This window comes from Rhipicephalus microplus, unplaced genomic scaffold (genome assembly GCF_043290135.1).
Source record: "Rhipicephalus microplus isolate Deutch F79 unplaced genomic scaffold, USDA_Rmic scaffold_40, whole genome shotgun sequence".
Taxonomy (NCBI): Eukaryota; Metazoa; Arthropoda; class Arachnida; order Ixodida; family Ixodidae; genus Rhipicephalus; species Rhipicephalus microplus.
The window spans coordinates 3,121,225-3,135,907 of record NW_027464613.1 but is presented as its reverse complement, the minus strand read 5'-3'; the positions used below and the strand labels follow the sequence as shown (position 1 = coordinate 3,135,907).

General features: G+C 51.5%; 5 non-coding genes across 5 annotated transcripts; all 5 read left to right on the top strand.

The window, feature by feature from the left end:
- The first annotated feature begins 2,645 nt into the window (after positions 1-2,645).
- TRNAN-GUU (transfer RNA asparagine (anticodon GUU)) lies at positions 2,646-2,719 on the top strand. The gene has a single exon. It is a non-coding gene; the product is annotated as a tRNA-Asn (tRNA).
- Positions 2,720-4,847: 2,128 nt separating this feature from the next.
- Positions 4,848-4,921, top strand: TRNAN-GUU (transfer RNA asparagine (anticodon GUU)). The gene has a single exon. It is a non-coding gene; the product is annotated as a tRNA-Asn (tRNA).
- A 3,739-nt stretch (positions 4,922-8,660) lies between these two features.
- TRNAN-GUU (transfer RNA asparagine (anticodon GUU)) lies at positions 8,661-8,734 on the top strand. Its single transcript has one exon. It is a non-coding gene; the product is annotated as a tRNA-Asn (tRNA).
- Positions 8,735-9,542: 808 nt separating this feature from the next.
- On the top strand, positions 9,543-9,616 carry TRNAN-GUU (transfer RNA asparagine (anticodon GUU)). The gene has a single exon. It is a non-coding gene; the product is annotated as a tRNA-Asn (tRNA).
- Positions 9,617-13,359: 3,743 nt separating this feature from the next.
- TRNAN-GUU (transfer RNA asparagine (anticodon GUU)) lies at positions 13,360-13,433 on the top strand. The gene has a single exon. It is a non-coding gene; the product is annotated as a tRNA-Asn (tRNA).
- Positions 13,434-14,683: the final 1,250 nt, after the last annotated feature.

The window sequence follows — 14,683 nt, the reverse complement described above, 5'->3', positions numbered from 1 at the left end:
AAGATTGGCGCACCGCATTCGTCATTCCTGTATTTAAAGGAGGCAACCGAAAACAGGCTACAAATTACCGTCCAGTGTCACTTACTTCAGTTACCTGCAAACTGTTCGAACATATAATAGCAAAACATATACTCAGGTTCCTAGATCAGAACACTTTGCTGTATCCTTATCAACATGGCTTCAGGACCGGGTTATCAACCGTGACACAGTTAATAGAAACAATCCATGATTTTGCGGCTGCTGTAGATATAAGACAACAGGTTGATGTGGTTTGCGTGGATTTTGCGAAGGCGTTCGATAAAGTACCCCATGTCCAATTAATCTTCAAATTACGTAATGCAGGAATAAATGAGCTCGTAATAAAATGGATTGAAGCATATTTAACAAACCGTACGCAGGTAGTAAAACTGGATGGTTATGTATCAGATCCTTTAGCTGTACTTTCAGGGGTGCCCCAAGGCTCAGTATTGGGACCACTATTGTTTCTCCTCTATATCAATGACATCAGTAGTGTGGCGGCAGAAGAGGGTGTCCAAGTTAAACTTTTTGCAGACGACTGCCTAATCTACGCCACAATTACCAAGTTAGATGACCAATTGAAAGTTCAGAATTGTTTGAAAAAGTTAGATAATTGGTGTAGGAAATGGAAAATGTCAATAAATTATTCTAAATCTACATATACACACATCAGTAAAAGGAAAACTATCCATTCCTTTCCGTACAGCATTGGTGGACACTTGTTGGTGCATGCGCAACAGTTCAAGTATCTCGGGGTAACAATTACGCGAAAATTGTCATGGACTGAACATATAGATAACGTTTGCACGATAGCCTATCAAAAGTTGTACATATTGAGGAAAAAACTGGAACATGCATCGCGTGACGTAAAACATATTGCATACACCACCTTCATTAGAACGATACTAGAATACTCAGCCGTTGTTTGGAGTCCCCATCAAGCGACCCTTAAGAAGAAGCTGGAAAGAATACAAAGACTGGCGGCGCGTTTTATTTGTTCAACATACCGAAGAAAGGAATCGGTCACGCTGATGTTACAGAGATGCAACTTAGATACTCTTGAACTGCGGAGAAAAAAATATAGGCTGAAGGTATTCTTCCAAATAATTCACGAGCAACTTAAGATTGATAAGTTCAAATATTTACACCCCCCAGGCAAAATAAATCCCCGAACTAACCACGATTGCGTCATAAAACCATATCAAACAAATACTGACATGTTTCGATATTCTTTCTTCCCGGATGTCGTAGAAATGTGGAACAAACTACCAAACGCAATTGTTGTTTTAAACAATGTCACCGACTTCGAAAATGCTGTAGAGGCACACTTACGAGATTGTTGAGTTTGATGTAAGCGACCTCATGTCCATTATTTTGGAATATGTCAGTGAATTTTGAATTGTTATTTTGTATTCTCAATTGTATTAATGAAATACCTGTTTTCATTGTGAAGTGCCGAGTGTTACGCAACTTTATGTACCTTGTACATTTTTTATGTATGTAATTGTATTGTCCTCTCTGTTATGACCCTCTTGGAGGGTTGACAGTATTATTAAATAAATAATAATATGTTCTGATGGTGGTGAGAGTGGAGCACGACTGTCTCCGTGGCGCAATTGGCTAGCGCGATCGGCTGTTAACAGAAAGGATGGAGGTTCGAGCCCACCCGGGGGTGGTTGCCGCTTTTTTTCTTTGGGCTGATAGCTTTGAAGATATGTTCTGATGTTAGTGAGAGTGGAGCACGACTGTCTCCATGGCGCAATTGGCGAGCGCGATCGGCTGTTAACCGAAAGGTTGGAGGTTCGAACCCACCCGGTAGCGGCGCGGCGCTTTTTTTCTTTGAGCTGATAGCTTTGAAGATATGTTCTGATGGTGGTGAGAGTGGAGCAGGACTGTCTCCGTGGCGCAATTGGCTAGCGCGATCGGCTGTTAACCGAAAGGTTGGAGTTTCGAGCCCACTCGGGGACGGTGTGTCGCTTTTTTTTTCTTTGCGCTGATAGCTTTGAAGATATGTTCTGATGGTGGTGAGAGTGGAGCACGACTGTCTCCGTGGCGCAATTGGCTAGCGCGATCGGCTGTTAACAGAAAGGATGGAGGTTCGAGCCCACCCGGAGGTGGTGCGCCGCTTTTTTTCTTTGGGCTGATAGCTTTTAAGATATGTTCTGAGTTTAGTGAGAGTGGAGCACGACTGTCTCCATGGCGCAATTGTCGAGCGCGATCAGCTGTTAACCTAAAGGTTGGAGGTTCGAGCCCACCCGGTGGTAGTGCGGCGCTTTTTTTCTTTGGGCTGATAGCCTTGAAGATATGTTCTGATGGTGGTGAGAGTGGAGCTGGACTGTCTCCGTTGCGCAATTGGCTAGCGTGATCGGCTGTTAACCGAAAGCTTGGAGTTTCGAGCCCACTGGGGACGGTGTGTCGCTTTTTTTTTGCGCTGATAGCTTTGAAGATATGTTCTGATGGTGGTGAAAGTGGAGCCTCAGTGTCTCCGTGGCGCAATTGGCTAGCGCCATCGGCTGTTAGACGAAAGGTTGGAGGTTCGAGCCCACCCAAAGTGGTGCGGCGCTTTTTTTCTGTGGACTGATAGCTTTGAAGATATGTTCTGATGGTGGTGAGAGTATAGCAGGACTGTCTCCGTGGCGCAATCGGCTAGCGCGATCGGCTGTTAACCGAGAGGTTGGAGGTTTGAGCCCACCCGGGGACGGTGTGTCGCTTTTTTTTCTTTTCGCTGATAGCTTTGAAGATATGTTCTGATGGTGGTGAGAGTGGAGCACGACTGTCTCCGTGGCGCAGTTGGGTAGCGCGATCCGCTGTTAACGTAAAGGTTGGAGGTTCTAGCCCACCAGGTGGTGGTGCGGCGCTTTTTTTTTGAGCTGGTAGCTCTGAAGAAATGTTGTGACGGTGGCGAGAGTGGAGCACGACTGTCTCCGTGGCGCCATTGGCTAGCGCTATCGGCTGTTAGACGAAAGGTTCGATGTTCGAGCCAACCCGGAGTGGTGCGGCGCTTTTTTTCTTTGGACTGATAGCTTTGAAGATATGTTCTGATGGTGGTGAGAGTATAGCAGGACTGTCTCCGTGGCGCGATTGGCTAGCGCGATCGGCTGTTAACCGAGAGGTTGGAGGTTTGAGCCCACCCGGCGACGGTGTGTCGCTTTTTTTTTCTTTTCGCTGATAGCTTTGAAGATATGTTCTCATGGTGGTGAGAGTGGAGCACGACTGTCTCTGTGGCGCCATTGGCTAGCGCGATCGGCTGTTAACCGAAAGGTTGGAGGTTCGAGCACACCCGGTGGTGGTGCTGGCTTTTTTCTATGGGCTGATAGCTTTGAAGATATGTTCTGATGGTGGTGAGAGTGAAGCAGGACTGTCTCCGTGGCGCAATTGGCTAGCGCGGTCGACTGTTAACCGAAAGGTTGGAGGTTCGAGCCCACCCGGTAGTGGTGCGGCGCTTTTTTTTCTTTGAGCTGATAGCTTTGAAGATATGTTCTGATGGTGGTGAGAGTAGAGCAGGACTGTCTCCGTGGCGCAATTGGCTAGCGCGATCGGCTGTTAACAAAAATGTTTGAGGTTCGAGCCCACCCGGTGGTGGTGCGGCGCTTTTTTTCTTTGGGCTGATAGCTTTGAAGATATGTTCTGATGGTGGTGAGAGTAGAGCAGGACTGTCTCCGTGGCGCAATTGGCTAGCGCGATCGGCTGTTAACCGAAAGCTTGGAGTTTCGAGCCCACCCGGTAGCGGCGCGGCGCTTTTTTTTCTTTGAGCTGATAGCTTTGAAGATATGTTCTGATGGTGGTGAGAGTGGAGCACGACTGTCTCCGTGGCGCAATTGGCTAGCGCGATCGGCTGTTAACAGAAAGGATGGAGGTTCGAGCCCACCCGGGGGTGGTGCGCCGCTTTTTTTCTTTGGGCTGATAGCTTTGAAGATATGTTCTGATGTTAGTGAGAGTGGAGCACGACTGTCTCCATGGCGCAATTGGCGAGCGCGATCGGCTGTTAACCGAAAGGTTGGAGGTTCGAGCCCACCCGGTAGCGGCGCGGCGCTTTTTTTCTTTGAGCTGATAGCTTTGAAGATATGTTCTGATGGTGGTGAGAGTGGAGCAGGACTGTCTCCGTGGCGCAATTGGCTAGCGCGATCGGCTGTTAATCGAAAGGTTGGAGTTTCGAGCCCACTCGGGGATGGTGTGTCGCTTTTTTTTTTCTTTGCGCTGATAGCTTTGAAGATATGTTCTGATGGTGGTGAGAGTGGAGCACGACTGTCTCCGTGGCGCAATTGGCTAGCGCGATCGGCTGTTAACAGAAAGGATGGAGGTTCGAGCTCACCCGGGGGTGGTGCGCCGCTTTTTTTCTTTGGGCTGATAGCTTTTAAGATATGTTCTGAGTTTAGTGAGAGTGGAGCACGACTGTCTCCATGGCGCAATTGCCGAGCGCGATCAGCTGTTAACCGAAAGGTTGGAGGTTCGAGCCCACCCGGTGGTAGTGCGGCGCTTTTTTTCTTTGGGCTGATAGCCTTGAAGATATGTTCTGATGGTGGTGAGATTGGAGCTGGACTGTCTCCGTTGCGCAATTGGCTAGCGTGATCGGCTGTTAACCGAAAGCTTGGAGTTTCGAGCCCACTGGGGACGGTGTGTCGCTTTTTTTGCGCTGATAGCTTTGAAGATATGTTCTGATGGTGGTGAAAGTGGAGCCTCAGTGTCTCCGTGGCGCAATTGGCTAGCGCCATCGGCTGTTAGACGAAAGGTTGGAGGTTCGAGCCCACCCAAAGTGGTGCGGCGCTTTTTTTCTGTGGACTGATAGCTTTGAAGATATGTTCTGATGGTGGTGAGAGTATAGCAGGACTGTCTCCGTGGCGCAATCGGCTAGCGCGATCGGCTGTTAACCGAGAGGTTGGAGGTTTGAGCCCACCCGGGGACGGTGTGTCGCTTTTTTTTCTTTTCGCTGATAGCTTTGAAGATATGTTCTGATGGTGGTGAGAGTGGAGCACGACTGTCTCCGTGGCGCAGTTGGGTAGCGCGATTTGCATTTAACCGAAAAGTTAGAAGTTCGAGCCCACCCGGTGGTGGTGCGGCAGTTTTTTTTCTTTGGGCTGATAGCTTTGAAGATATGTTCTGATGGTGGTGAGATTATAGCAGGACTGCCTCCGTGGCGCAATTTGCTAGCGCGATCGGCTGTTAAGCGAAAGGTTGGAGGTTCGAGCCCTCCTGGGAGTGGTGTGTTGCTTTTTTCTTTGCGCTGATAACTTTAGAGACATGTTCTCATGGTGGTGAGATCTGAGCAAGACTGTCTCCGTGGCGCAATTGGCCAGCACGTTCGGCTGTTAACCGAAAAATTGGAGGTTTGAGCCCTCCCGGGAGTGGTGTGTTGCTTTTTTCTTTGCGCTGATAGCTTTGAAGATATGTTCTAATGGTGTTGAGAGTGGAGCACGACTGTCTCCGTGGCCCATTTGGGTAGCGCGATCCGCTGTTAACGTAAAGGTTGGAGGTTCTAGCCCACCAGGTGGTGGTGCGGCGCTTTTTTTGAGCTGGTAGCTCTGAAGAAATGTTCTGACGGTGGTGAGCGTGGAGCACGACTGTCTCCGTGGCGCCATTGGCTAGCGCGATCGGCTGTTAACTGAAAGGTTGGAGGTTCGAGCACACCCGGTGGTGGTGCGGCGCTTTTTTTTCTTTGGGCTGATAGCTCCGAAGAAATGTTGTGACGGTGGTGAGAGTGGAGCACGACTGTCTCCGTGGCGCCATTGGCTAGCGCTATCGGCTGTTAGACGAAAGGTTCGATGTTCGAGCCCACCCGGAGTGGTGCGGCGCTTTTTTTCTTTGGACTGATAGCTTTGAAGATATGTTCTGATGGTGGTGAGAGTATAGCAGGACTGTCTCCGTGGCGCGATTGGCTAGCGCGATCGGCTGTTAACCGAGAGGTTGGAGGTTTGAGCCCACCCGGCGACGGTGTGTCGCTTTTTTTTTTCTTTTCGCTGATAGCTTTGAAGATATGTTCTCATGGTGGTGAGAGTGGAGCACGACTGTCTCTGTGGCGCCATTGGCTAGCGCGATCGGCTGTTAACCGAAAGGTTGGAGGTTCGAGCACACCCGGTGGTGGTGCTGGCTTTTTTCTATGGGCTGATAGCTTTGAAGATATGTTCTGATGGTGGTGAGAGTGAAGCAGGACTGCCTCCGTGGCGCAATTTGCTAGCGCGATCGGCTGTTAAGCGAAAGGTTGGAGGTTCGAGCCCTCCTGGGAGTGGTGTGTTGCTTTTTTCTTTGCGCTGATAACTTTAGAGACATGTTCTCATGGTGGTGAGATCTGAGCAAGACTGTCTCCGTGGCGCAATTGGCCAGCACGTTCGGCTGTTAACCAAAAAATTGGAGGTTTGAGCCCTCCCGGGAGTGGTGTGTAGCTTTTTTCTTTGCGCTGATAGCTTTGAAGATATGTTCTAATGGTGTTGAGAGTGGAGCACGACTGTCTCCGTGGCCCAATTGGGTAGCGCGATCCGCTGTTAACGTAAAGGTTGGAGGTTCTAGCCCACCAGGTGGTGGTGCGGCGCTTTTTTTTTGAGCTGGTAGCTCTGAAGAAATGTTCTGACGGTGGTGAGCGTGGAGCACGACTGTCTCCGTGGCGCCATTGGCTAGCGCGATCGGCTGTTAACCGAAATGTTGGAGGTTCGAGCCCACCCGGTGGTGGTGCGGCGCTTTTTTTTTCTTTGGGCTGATAGCTCCGAAGAAATGTTGTGACGGTGGTGAGAGTGTAGCACGACTGTCTCCGTGGCGCCATTGGCTAGCGCTATCGGCTGTTAGACGAAAGGTTGGAGGTTCGAGCCCACCCAGAGTGGTGCGGCGCTTTTTTTCTTTTCGCTGATAGCTTTGAAGATATGTTCTCATGGTGGTGAGAGTGGAGCACGACGGTCTCTGTGGCGCCATTGGCTAGCGCGATCGGCTGTTAACCGAAAGGTTGGAGGTTCGAGCCCACCCGGTGGTGGTGCGGCGCTTTTTTTTCTTTGGGCTTATAGCTCCGAAAAAATGTTCTGACGGTGGTGAGAGTGGAGCACGACTGTCTCCGTGGCGCAATTGGCTAGCGCTATCGGCTGTTAACCGAAAGGTTGGAGGTTCGAGCCCTCCCGGGAGTGGTGTGTTGCTTTTTTTCTTTGGGCTGATAGCTCTGAAGAAATGTTCTGACGGTGGTGAAAGTGTACCCTCACTGTCTTCGTGGCGCAATTGGCTAGCGCGATCGGCTGTTAGACGAAAGGTTGGAGGTTCGAGCCCACCTGGAGTGGTGCGGCGTTTTTTTCTTTGGACTGATAGCTTTGAAGATATGTTCTGATGGTGGTGAGAGTATAGGAGGACTGTCTCCCTGGCGCAATTGGCTAGCGCGATCGGCTGTTAACCGAAAGCTTGGAGTTTCGAGCCCACCCGGTAGTGGCGCGGCGCTTTTTTTTCTTTGAGCTGATTGTTTGAAGATATGTTCTGATGGTGGTGAGAGTGGAGCAGGACTGTCTCCGTGGCGCAATTGGCTAGCTCGATTGGCTGTTAACCGAAAGGTTGGAGTTTCGAGCCCACCCGGGGACGGTGTGTCGCTTTTTTTTTCTTTTCGCTGATAGCTTTGAAGATATGTTCTGATGGTGGTGAGAGTGGAGCACGACTGTCTCTGTGGCGCAGTTGGCTAGCGCGATTTGCAGTTAACCGAAAAGTTGGAGGTTCGAGCCCACACGGTGGTGGTGAGGCACTTTTTTTTCTTTGGGCTGATAGCTTTGAAGATATGTTCTGATGGTGGTGAGAGTGGAGCTGGACTGTCTCCGTTGCGCAATTGGCTAGCGTGATCGGCTGTTAACCGAAAGCTTGGAGTTTCGAGCCCACTGGGGACGGTGTGTCGCTTTTTTTTCTTTTCGCTGATAGCTTTGAAGATATGTTCTCATGGTGGTGAGAGTGGAGCTCGACTGTCTCCGTGGCGCAATTGGCTAGCGCTATCGGCTCTTAACCGAAAGGTTGGAGGTTCGAGCCCTCCCGGGAGTGGTGTGTTGCTTTTTTTTCTTTGGGCTGATAGCTCTGAAGAAATGTTCTGACGGTGGTGAAAGTGGAGCCTCACTGTCTCCGTGGCGCAATTGGCTAGCGCGATCGGCTGTTAACAGAAAGGATGGAGGTTCGAGCCCACCCGGGGGTGGTGCGCCGCTTTTTTTCTTTGGGCTGATAGCTTTTAAGATATGTTCTGATGTTAGTGAGAGTGGAGCACGACTGTCTCCATGGCGCAATTGGCGAGCGCGATCAGCTGTTAACCGAAAGGTTGGAGGTTCGAGCCCACCCGGTGGTAGTGCGGCGCTTTTTTTCTTTGGGCTGATAGCTTTGAAGATATGTTCTGATGGTGGTGAGAATGGAGCTGGACTGTCTCCGTTGCGCAATTGGCTAGCGTGATCAGCTGTTAACCGAAAGCTTGGAGTTTCGAGCCCACTGGGGACGGTGTGTCGCTTTTTTTGCGCTGATAGCTTTGAAGATATGTTCTGATGGTGGTGAAAGTGGAGCCTCAGTGTCCCCGTGGCGCAATTGGCTAGCGCCATCGGCCGTTAGACGAAAGGTTGGAGGTTCGAGCCCACCCGGAGTGGTGCGGCGCTTTTTTTCTGTGGACTGATAGCTTTGAAGATATGTTCTGATGGTGGTGAGAGTATGGCAGGACTGTCTCCGTGGCGCAATCGGCTAGCGCGATCGGCTGTTAACCGAGAGGTTGGAGGTTTGAGCCCACCCGGGGACGGTGTGTCGCTTTTTTTTCTTTTCGCTGATAGCTTTGAAGATATGTTCTAATGGTGTTGAGAGTGGAGCACGACTGTCTCCGTGGCCCAATTGGGTAGCGCGATCCGCTGTTAACGTAAAGGTTGGAGGTTCTAGCCCACCAGGTGGTGGTGCGGCGCTTTTGTTTTTGAGCTGGTAGCTCTGAAGAAATGTTCTGACGGTGGTGAGCGTGGAGCACGACTGTCTCCGTGGCGCCATAGGCTAGCGCGATCGGCTGTTAACCGAAAGGTTGGAGGTTCGAGCCCACCCGGTGGTGGTGCGGCGCTTTTTTTTCTTTGGGCTGATAGCTCCGAAGAAATGTTGTGATGGTGGTGAGAGTATGGCAGGACTGTCTCCGTGGCGCAATCGGCTAGCGCGATCGGCTGTTAACCGAGAGGTTGGATGTTTGAGCCCACCCGGGGACGGTGTGTCGCTTTTTTTTCTTTTCGCTGATAGCTTTGAAGATATGTTCTAATGGTGTTGAGAGTGGAGCACGACTGTCTCCGTGGCCCAATTGGGTAGCGCGATCCGCTGTTAACGTAAAGGTTGGAGGTTCTAGCCCACCAGGTGGTGGTGCGGCGCTTTTGTTTTTGAGCTGGTAGCTCTGAAGAAATGTTCTGACGGTGGTGAGCGTGGAGCACGACTGTCTCCGTGGCGCCATAGGCTAGCGCCATCGGCCGTTAGACGAAAGGTTGGAGGTTCGAGCCCACCCGGAGTGGTGCGGCGCTTTTTTTCTGTGGACTGATAGCTTTGAAGATATGTTCTGATGGTGGTGAGAGTATGGCAGGACTGTCTCCGTGGCGCAATCGGCTAGCGCGATCGGCTGTTAACCGAGAGGTTGGAGGTTTGAGCCCACCCGGGGACGGTGTGTCGCTTTTTTTTCTTTTCGCTGATAGCTTTGAAGATATGTTCTAATGGTGTTGAGAGTGGAGCACGACTGTCTCCGTGGCCCAATTGGGTAGCGCGATCCGCTGTTAACGTAAAGGTTGGAGGTTCTAGCCCACCAGGTGGTGGTGCGGCGCTTTTGTTTTTGAGCTGGTAGCTCTGAAGAAATGTTCTGACGGTGGTGAGCGTGGAGCACGACTGTCTCCGTGGCGCCATAGGCTAGCGCGATCGGCTGTTAACCGAAAGGTTGGAGGTTCGAGCCCACCCGGTGGTGGTGCGGCGCTTTTTTTTCTTTGGGCTGATAGCTCCGAAGAAATGTTGTGACGGTGGTGAGAGTGGAGCACGACTGTCTCCGTGGCGCCATTGGCTAGCGCTATCGGCTGTTAGACGAAAGTTTGGAGGTTCGAGCCCACCCGGAGTGGTGCGGCGCTTTTTTTCTTTGGACTGATAGCTTTGAAGATATGTTCTGATGGTGGTGAGAGTATAGCAGGACTGTCTCCGTGGCGCGATTGGCTAGCGCGATCGGCTGTTAACCGAGAGGTTGGAGGTTGGAGCCCACCCGGTGGTGGTGCGGCGCTTTTTTTCTTTGGGCTGATGGCTTTGAAGATATGTTCTGACGGTGGTGAGCGTGGAGCACGACTGTCTCCGTGGCGCCATTGGCTAGCGCGATCGGCTGTTAACTGAAAGGTTGGAGGTTCGAGCACACCCGGTGGTGGTGCGGCGCTTTTTTTTCTTTGGGCTGATAGCTCCGAAGAAATGTTGTGACGGTGGTGAGAGTGGAGCACGACTGTCTCCGTGGCGCCATTGGCTAGCGCTATCGGCTGTTAGACGAAAGGTTCGATGTTCGAGCCCACCCGGAGTGGTGCGGCGCTTTTTTTCTTTGGACTGATAGCTTTGAAGATATGTTCTGATGGTGGTGAGAGTATAGCAGGACTGTCTCCGTGGCGCGATTGGCTAGCGCGATCGGCTGTTAACCGAGAGGTTGGAGGTTTGAGCCCACCCGGCGACGGTGTGTCGCTTTTTTTTTTCTTTTCGCTGATAGCTTTGAAGATATGTTCTCATGGTGGTGAGAGTGGAGCACGACTGTCTCTGTGGCGCCATTGGCTAGCGCGATCGGCTGTTAACCGAAAGGTTGGAGGTTCGAGCACACCCGGTGGTGGTGCTGGCTTTTTTCTATGGGCTGATAGCTTTGAAGATATGTTCTGATGGTGGTGAGAGTGAAGCAGGACTGCCTCCGTGGCGCAATTTGCTAGCGCGATCGGCTGTTAAGCGAAAGGTTGGAGGTTCGAGCCCTCCTGGGAGTGGTGTGTTGCTTTTTTCTTTGCGCTGATAACTTTAGAGACATGTTCTCATGGTGGTGAGATCTGAGCAAGACTGTCTCCGTGGCGCAATTGGCCAGCACGTTCGGCTGTTAACCAAAAAATTGGAGGTTTGAGCCCTCCCGGGAGTGGTGTGTAGCTTTTTTCTTTGCGCTGATAGCTTTGAAGATATGTTCTAATGGTGTTGAGAGTGGAGCACGACTGTCTCCGTGGCCCAATTGGGTAGCGCGATCCGCTGTTAACGTAAAGGTTGGAGGTTCTAGCCCACCAGGTGGTGGTGCGGCGCTTTTTTTTTGAGCTGGTAGCTCTGAAGAAATGTTCTGACGGTGGTGAGCGTGGAGCACGACTGTCTCCGTGGCGCCATTGGCTAGCGCGATCGGCTGTTAACCGAAATGTTGGAGGTTCGAGCCCACCCGGTGGTGGTGCGGCGCTTTTTTTTTCTTTGGGCTGATAGCTCCGAAGAAATGTTGTGACGGTGGTGAGAGTGTAGCACGACTGTCTCCGTGGCGCCATTGGCTAGCGCTATCGGCTGTTAGACGAAAGGTTGGAGGTTCGAGCCCACCCAGAGTGGTGCGGCGCTTTTTTTCTTTTCGCTGATAGCTTTGAAGATATGTTCTCATGGTGGTGAGAGTGGAGCACGACGGTCTCTGTGGCGCCATTGGCTAGCGCGATCGGCTGTTAACCGAAAGGTTGGAGGTTCGAGCCCACCCGGTGGTGGTGCGGCGCTTTTTTTTCTTTGGGCTTATAGCTCCGAAAAAATGTTCTGACGGTGGTGAGAGTGGAGCACGACTGTCTCCGTGGCGCAATTGGCTAGCGCTATCGGCTGTTAACCGAAAGGTTGGAGGTTCGAGCCCTCCCTAGAGTGGTGTGTTGCTTTTTTTCTTTGGGCTGATAGCTCTGAAGAAATGTTCTGACGGTGGTGAAAGTGTACCCTCACTGTCTTCGTGGCGCAATTGGCTAGCGCGATCGGCTGTTAGACGAAAGGTTGGAGGTTCGAGCCCACCTGGAGTGGTGCGGCGTTTTTTTCTTTGGACTGATAGCTTTGAAGATATGTTCTGATGGTGGTGAGAGTATAGGAGGACTGTCTCCCTGGCGCAATTGGCTAGCGCGATCGGCTGTTAACCGAAAGCTTGGAGTTTCGAGCCCACCCGGTAGTGGCGCGGCGCTTTTTTTTCTTTGAGCTGATTGTTTGAAGATATGTTCTGATGGTGGTGAGAGTGGAGCAGGACTGTCTCCGTGGCGCAATTGGCTAGCTCGATTGGCTGTTAACCGAAAGGTTGGAGTTTCGAGCCCACCCGGGGACGGTGTGTCGCTTTTTTTTTCTTTTCGCTGATAGCTTTGAAGATATGTTCTGATGGTGGTGAGAGTGGAGCACGACTGTCTCTGTGGCGCAGTTGGCTAGCGCGATTTGCAGTTAACCGAAAAGTTGGAGGTTCGAGCCCACACGGTGGTGGTGAGGCACTTTTTTTTCTTTGGGCTGATAGCTTTGAAGATATGTTCTGATGGTGGTGAGAGTGGAGCTGGACTGTCTCCGTTGCGCAATTGGCTAGCGTGATCGGCTGTTAACCGAAAGCTTGGAGTTTCGAGCCCACTGGGGACGGTGTGTCGCTTTTTTTTCTTTTCGCTGATAGCTTTGAAGATATGTTCTCATGGTGGTGAGAGTGGAGCTCGACTGTCTCCGTGGCGCAATTGGCTAGCGCTATCGGCTCTTAACCGAAAGGTTGGAGGTTCGAGCCCTCCCGGGAGTGGTGTGTTGCTTTTTTTTCTTTGGGCTGATAGCTCTGAAGAAATGTTCTGACGGTGGTGAAAGTGGAGCCTCACTGTCTCCGTGGCGCAATTGGCTAGCGCGATCGGCTGTTAACAGAAAGGATGGAGGTTCGAGCCCACCCGGGGGTGGTGCGCCGCTTTTTTTCTTTGGGCTGATAGCTTTTAAGATATGTTCTGATGTTAGTGAGAGTGGAGCACGACTGTCTCCATGGCGCAATTGGCGAGCGCGATCAGCTGTTAACCGAAAGGTTGGAGGTTCGAGCCCACCCGGTGGTAGTGCGGCGCTTTTTTTCTTTGGGCTGATAGCTTTGAAGATATGTTCTGATGGAGGTGAGAGTGGAGCTGGACTGTCTCCGTTGCGCAATTGGCTAGCGTGATCAGCTGTTAACCGAAAGCTTGGAGTTTCGAGCCCACTGGGGACGGTGTGTCGCTTTTTTTGCGCTGATAGCTTTGAAGATATGTTCTGATGGTGGTGAAAGTGGAGCCTCAGTGTCCCCGTGGCGCAATTGGCTAGCGCCATCGGCCGTTAGACGAAAGGTTGGAGGTTCGAGCCCACCCGGAGTGGTGCGGCGCTTTTTTTCTGTGGACTGATAGCTTTGAAGATATGTTCTGATGGTGGTGAGAGTATGGCAGGACTGTCTCCGTGGCGCAATCGGCTAGCGCGATCGGCTGTTAACCGAGAGGTTGGAGGTTTGAGCCCACCCGGGGACGGTGTGTCGCTTTTTTTTCTTTTCGCTGATAGCTTTGAAGATATGTTCTAATGGTGTTGAGAGTGGAGCACGACTGTCTCCGTGGCCCAATTGGGTAGCGCGATCCGCTGTTAACGTAAAGGTTGGAGGTTCTAGCCCACCAGGTGGTGGTGCGGCGCTTTTGTTTTTGAGCTGGTAGCTCTGAAGAAATGTTCTGACGGTGGTGAGCGTGGAGCACGACTGTCTCCGTGGCGCCATAGGCTAGCGCGATCGGCTGTTAACCGAAAGGTTGGAGGTTCGAGCCCACCCGGTGGTGGTGCGGCGCTTTTTTTTCTTTGGGCTGATAGCTCCGAAGAAATGTTGTGACGGTGGTGAGAGTGGAGCACGACTGTCTCCGTGGCGCCATTGGCTAGCGCTATCGGCTGTTAGACGAAAGTTTGGAGGTTCGAGCCCACCCGGAGTGGTGCGGCGCTTTTTTTCTTTGGACTGATAGCTTTGAAGATATGTTCTGATGGTGGTGAGAGTATAGCAGGACTGTCTCCGTGGCGCGATTGGCTAGCGCGATCGGCTGTTAACCGAGAGGTTGGAGGTTTGAGCCCACCCGGGGACGGTGTGTCGCTTTTTTTTCTTTTCGCTGATAGCTTTGAAGATATGTTCTCATGGTGGTGAGAGTGGAGCACGACTGTCTCTGTGGCGCCATTGGCTAGCGCGATCGGCTGTTGACCGAAAGGTTGGAGGTTCGAGCCCACCCGGTGGTGGTGCGGCGCTTTTTTTTCTTTGGGCTGATAGCTCCGAAAAAAGGTTCTGACGGTGGTGAGAGTGGAGCAGGACTGTCTCCGTGGCGCAATTGGCTAGCTCGATCGGCTGTTAACCGAAAGGTTGGAGTTGCGAGCCCACCCGGGGACGGTGTGTCGCTTTTTTTTTCTTTTTGCTGATAGATTTGAAGATATGTTCTGATGGTGGTGAGTGTGGAGCACGACTGTCTCTGTGGCGCAGTTGGCTAGCGCGATTTGCAGTTAACCGAAAAGTTGGAGGTTCGAGCCCACCCGGTGGTGGTGCGGCACTTTTTTTTCTTTGGGCTGATAGCTTTGAAGATATGTTCCGATGGTGGTGAGAGTATAGCAGGACTGCCTCCGTGGCGCAATTTGCTAGCGCGATCGGCTGTTAAGCGAAAGGTTGGAGGTTCGAGCCCTCCTGGGAGTGGTGTGTTGCTTTTTTCTTTGCGCTGATAACTTTAGAGACATGTTCTCACGGTGGTGAGATCTGAGCAAG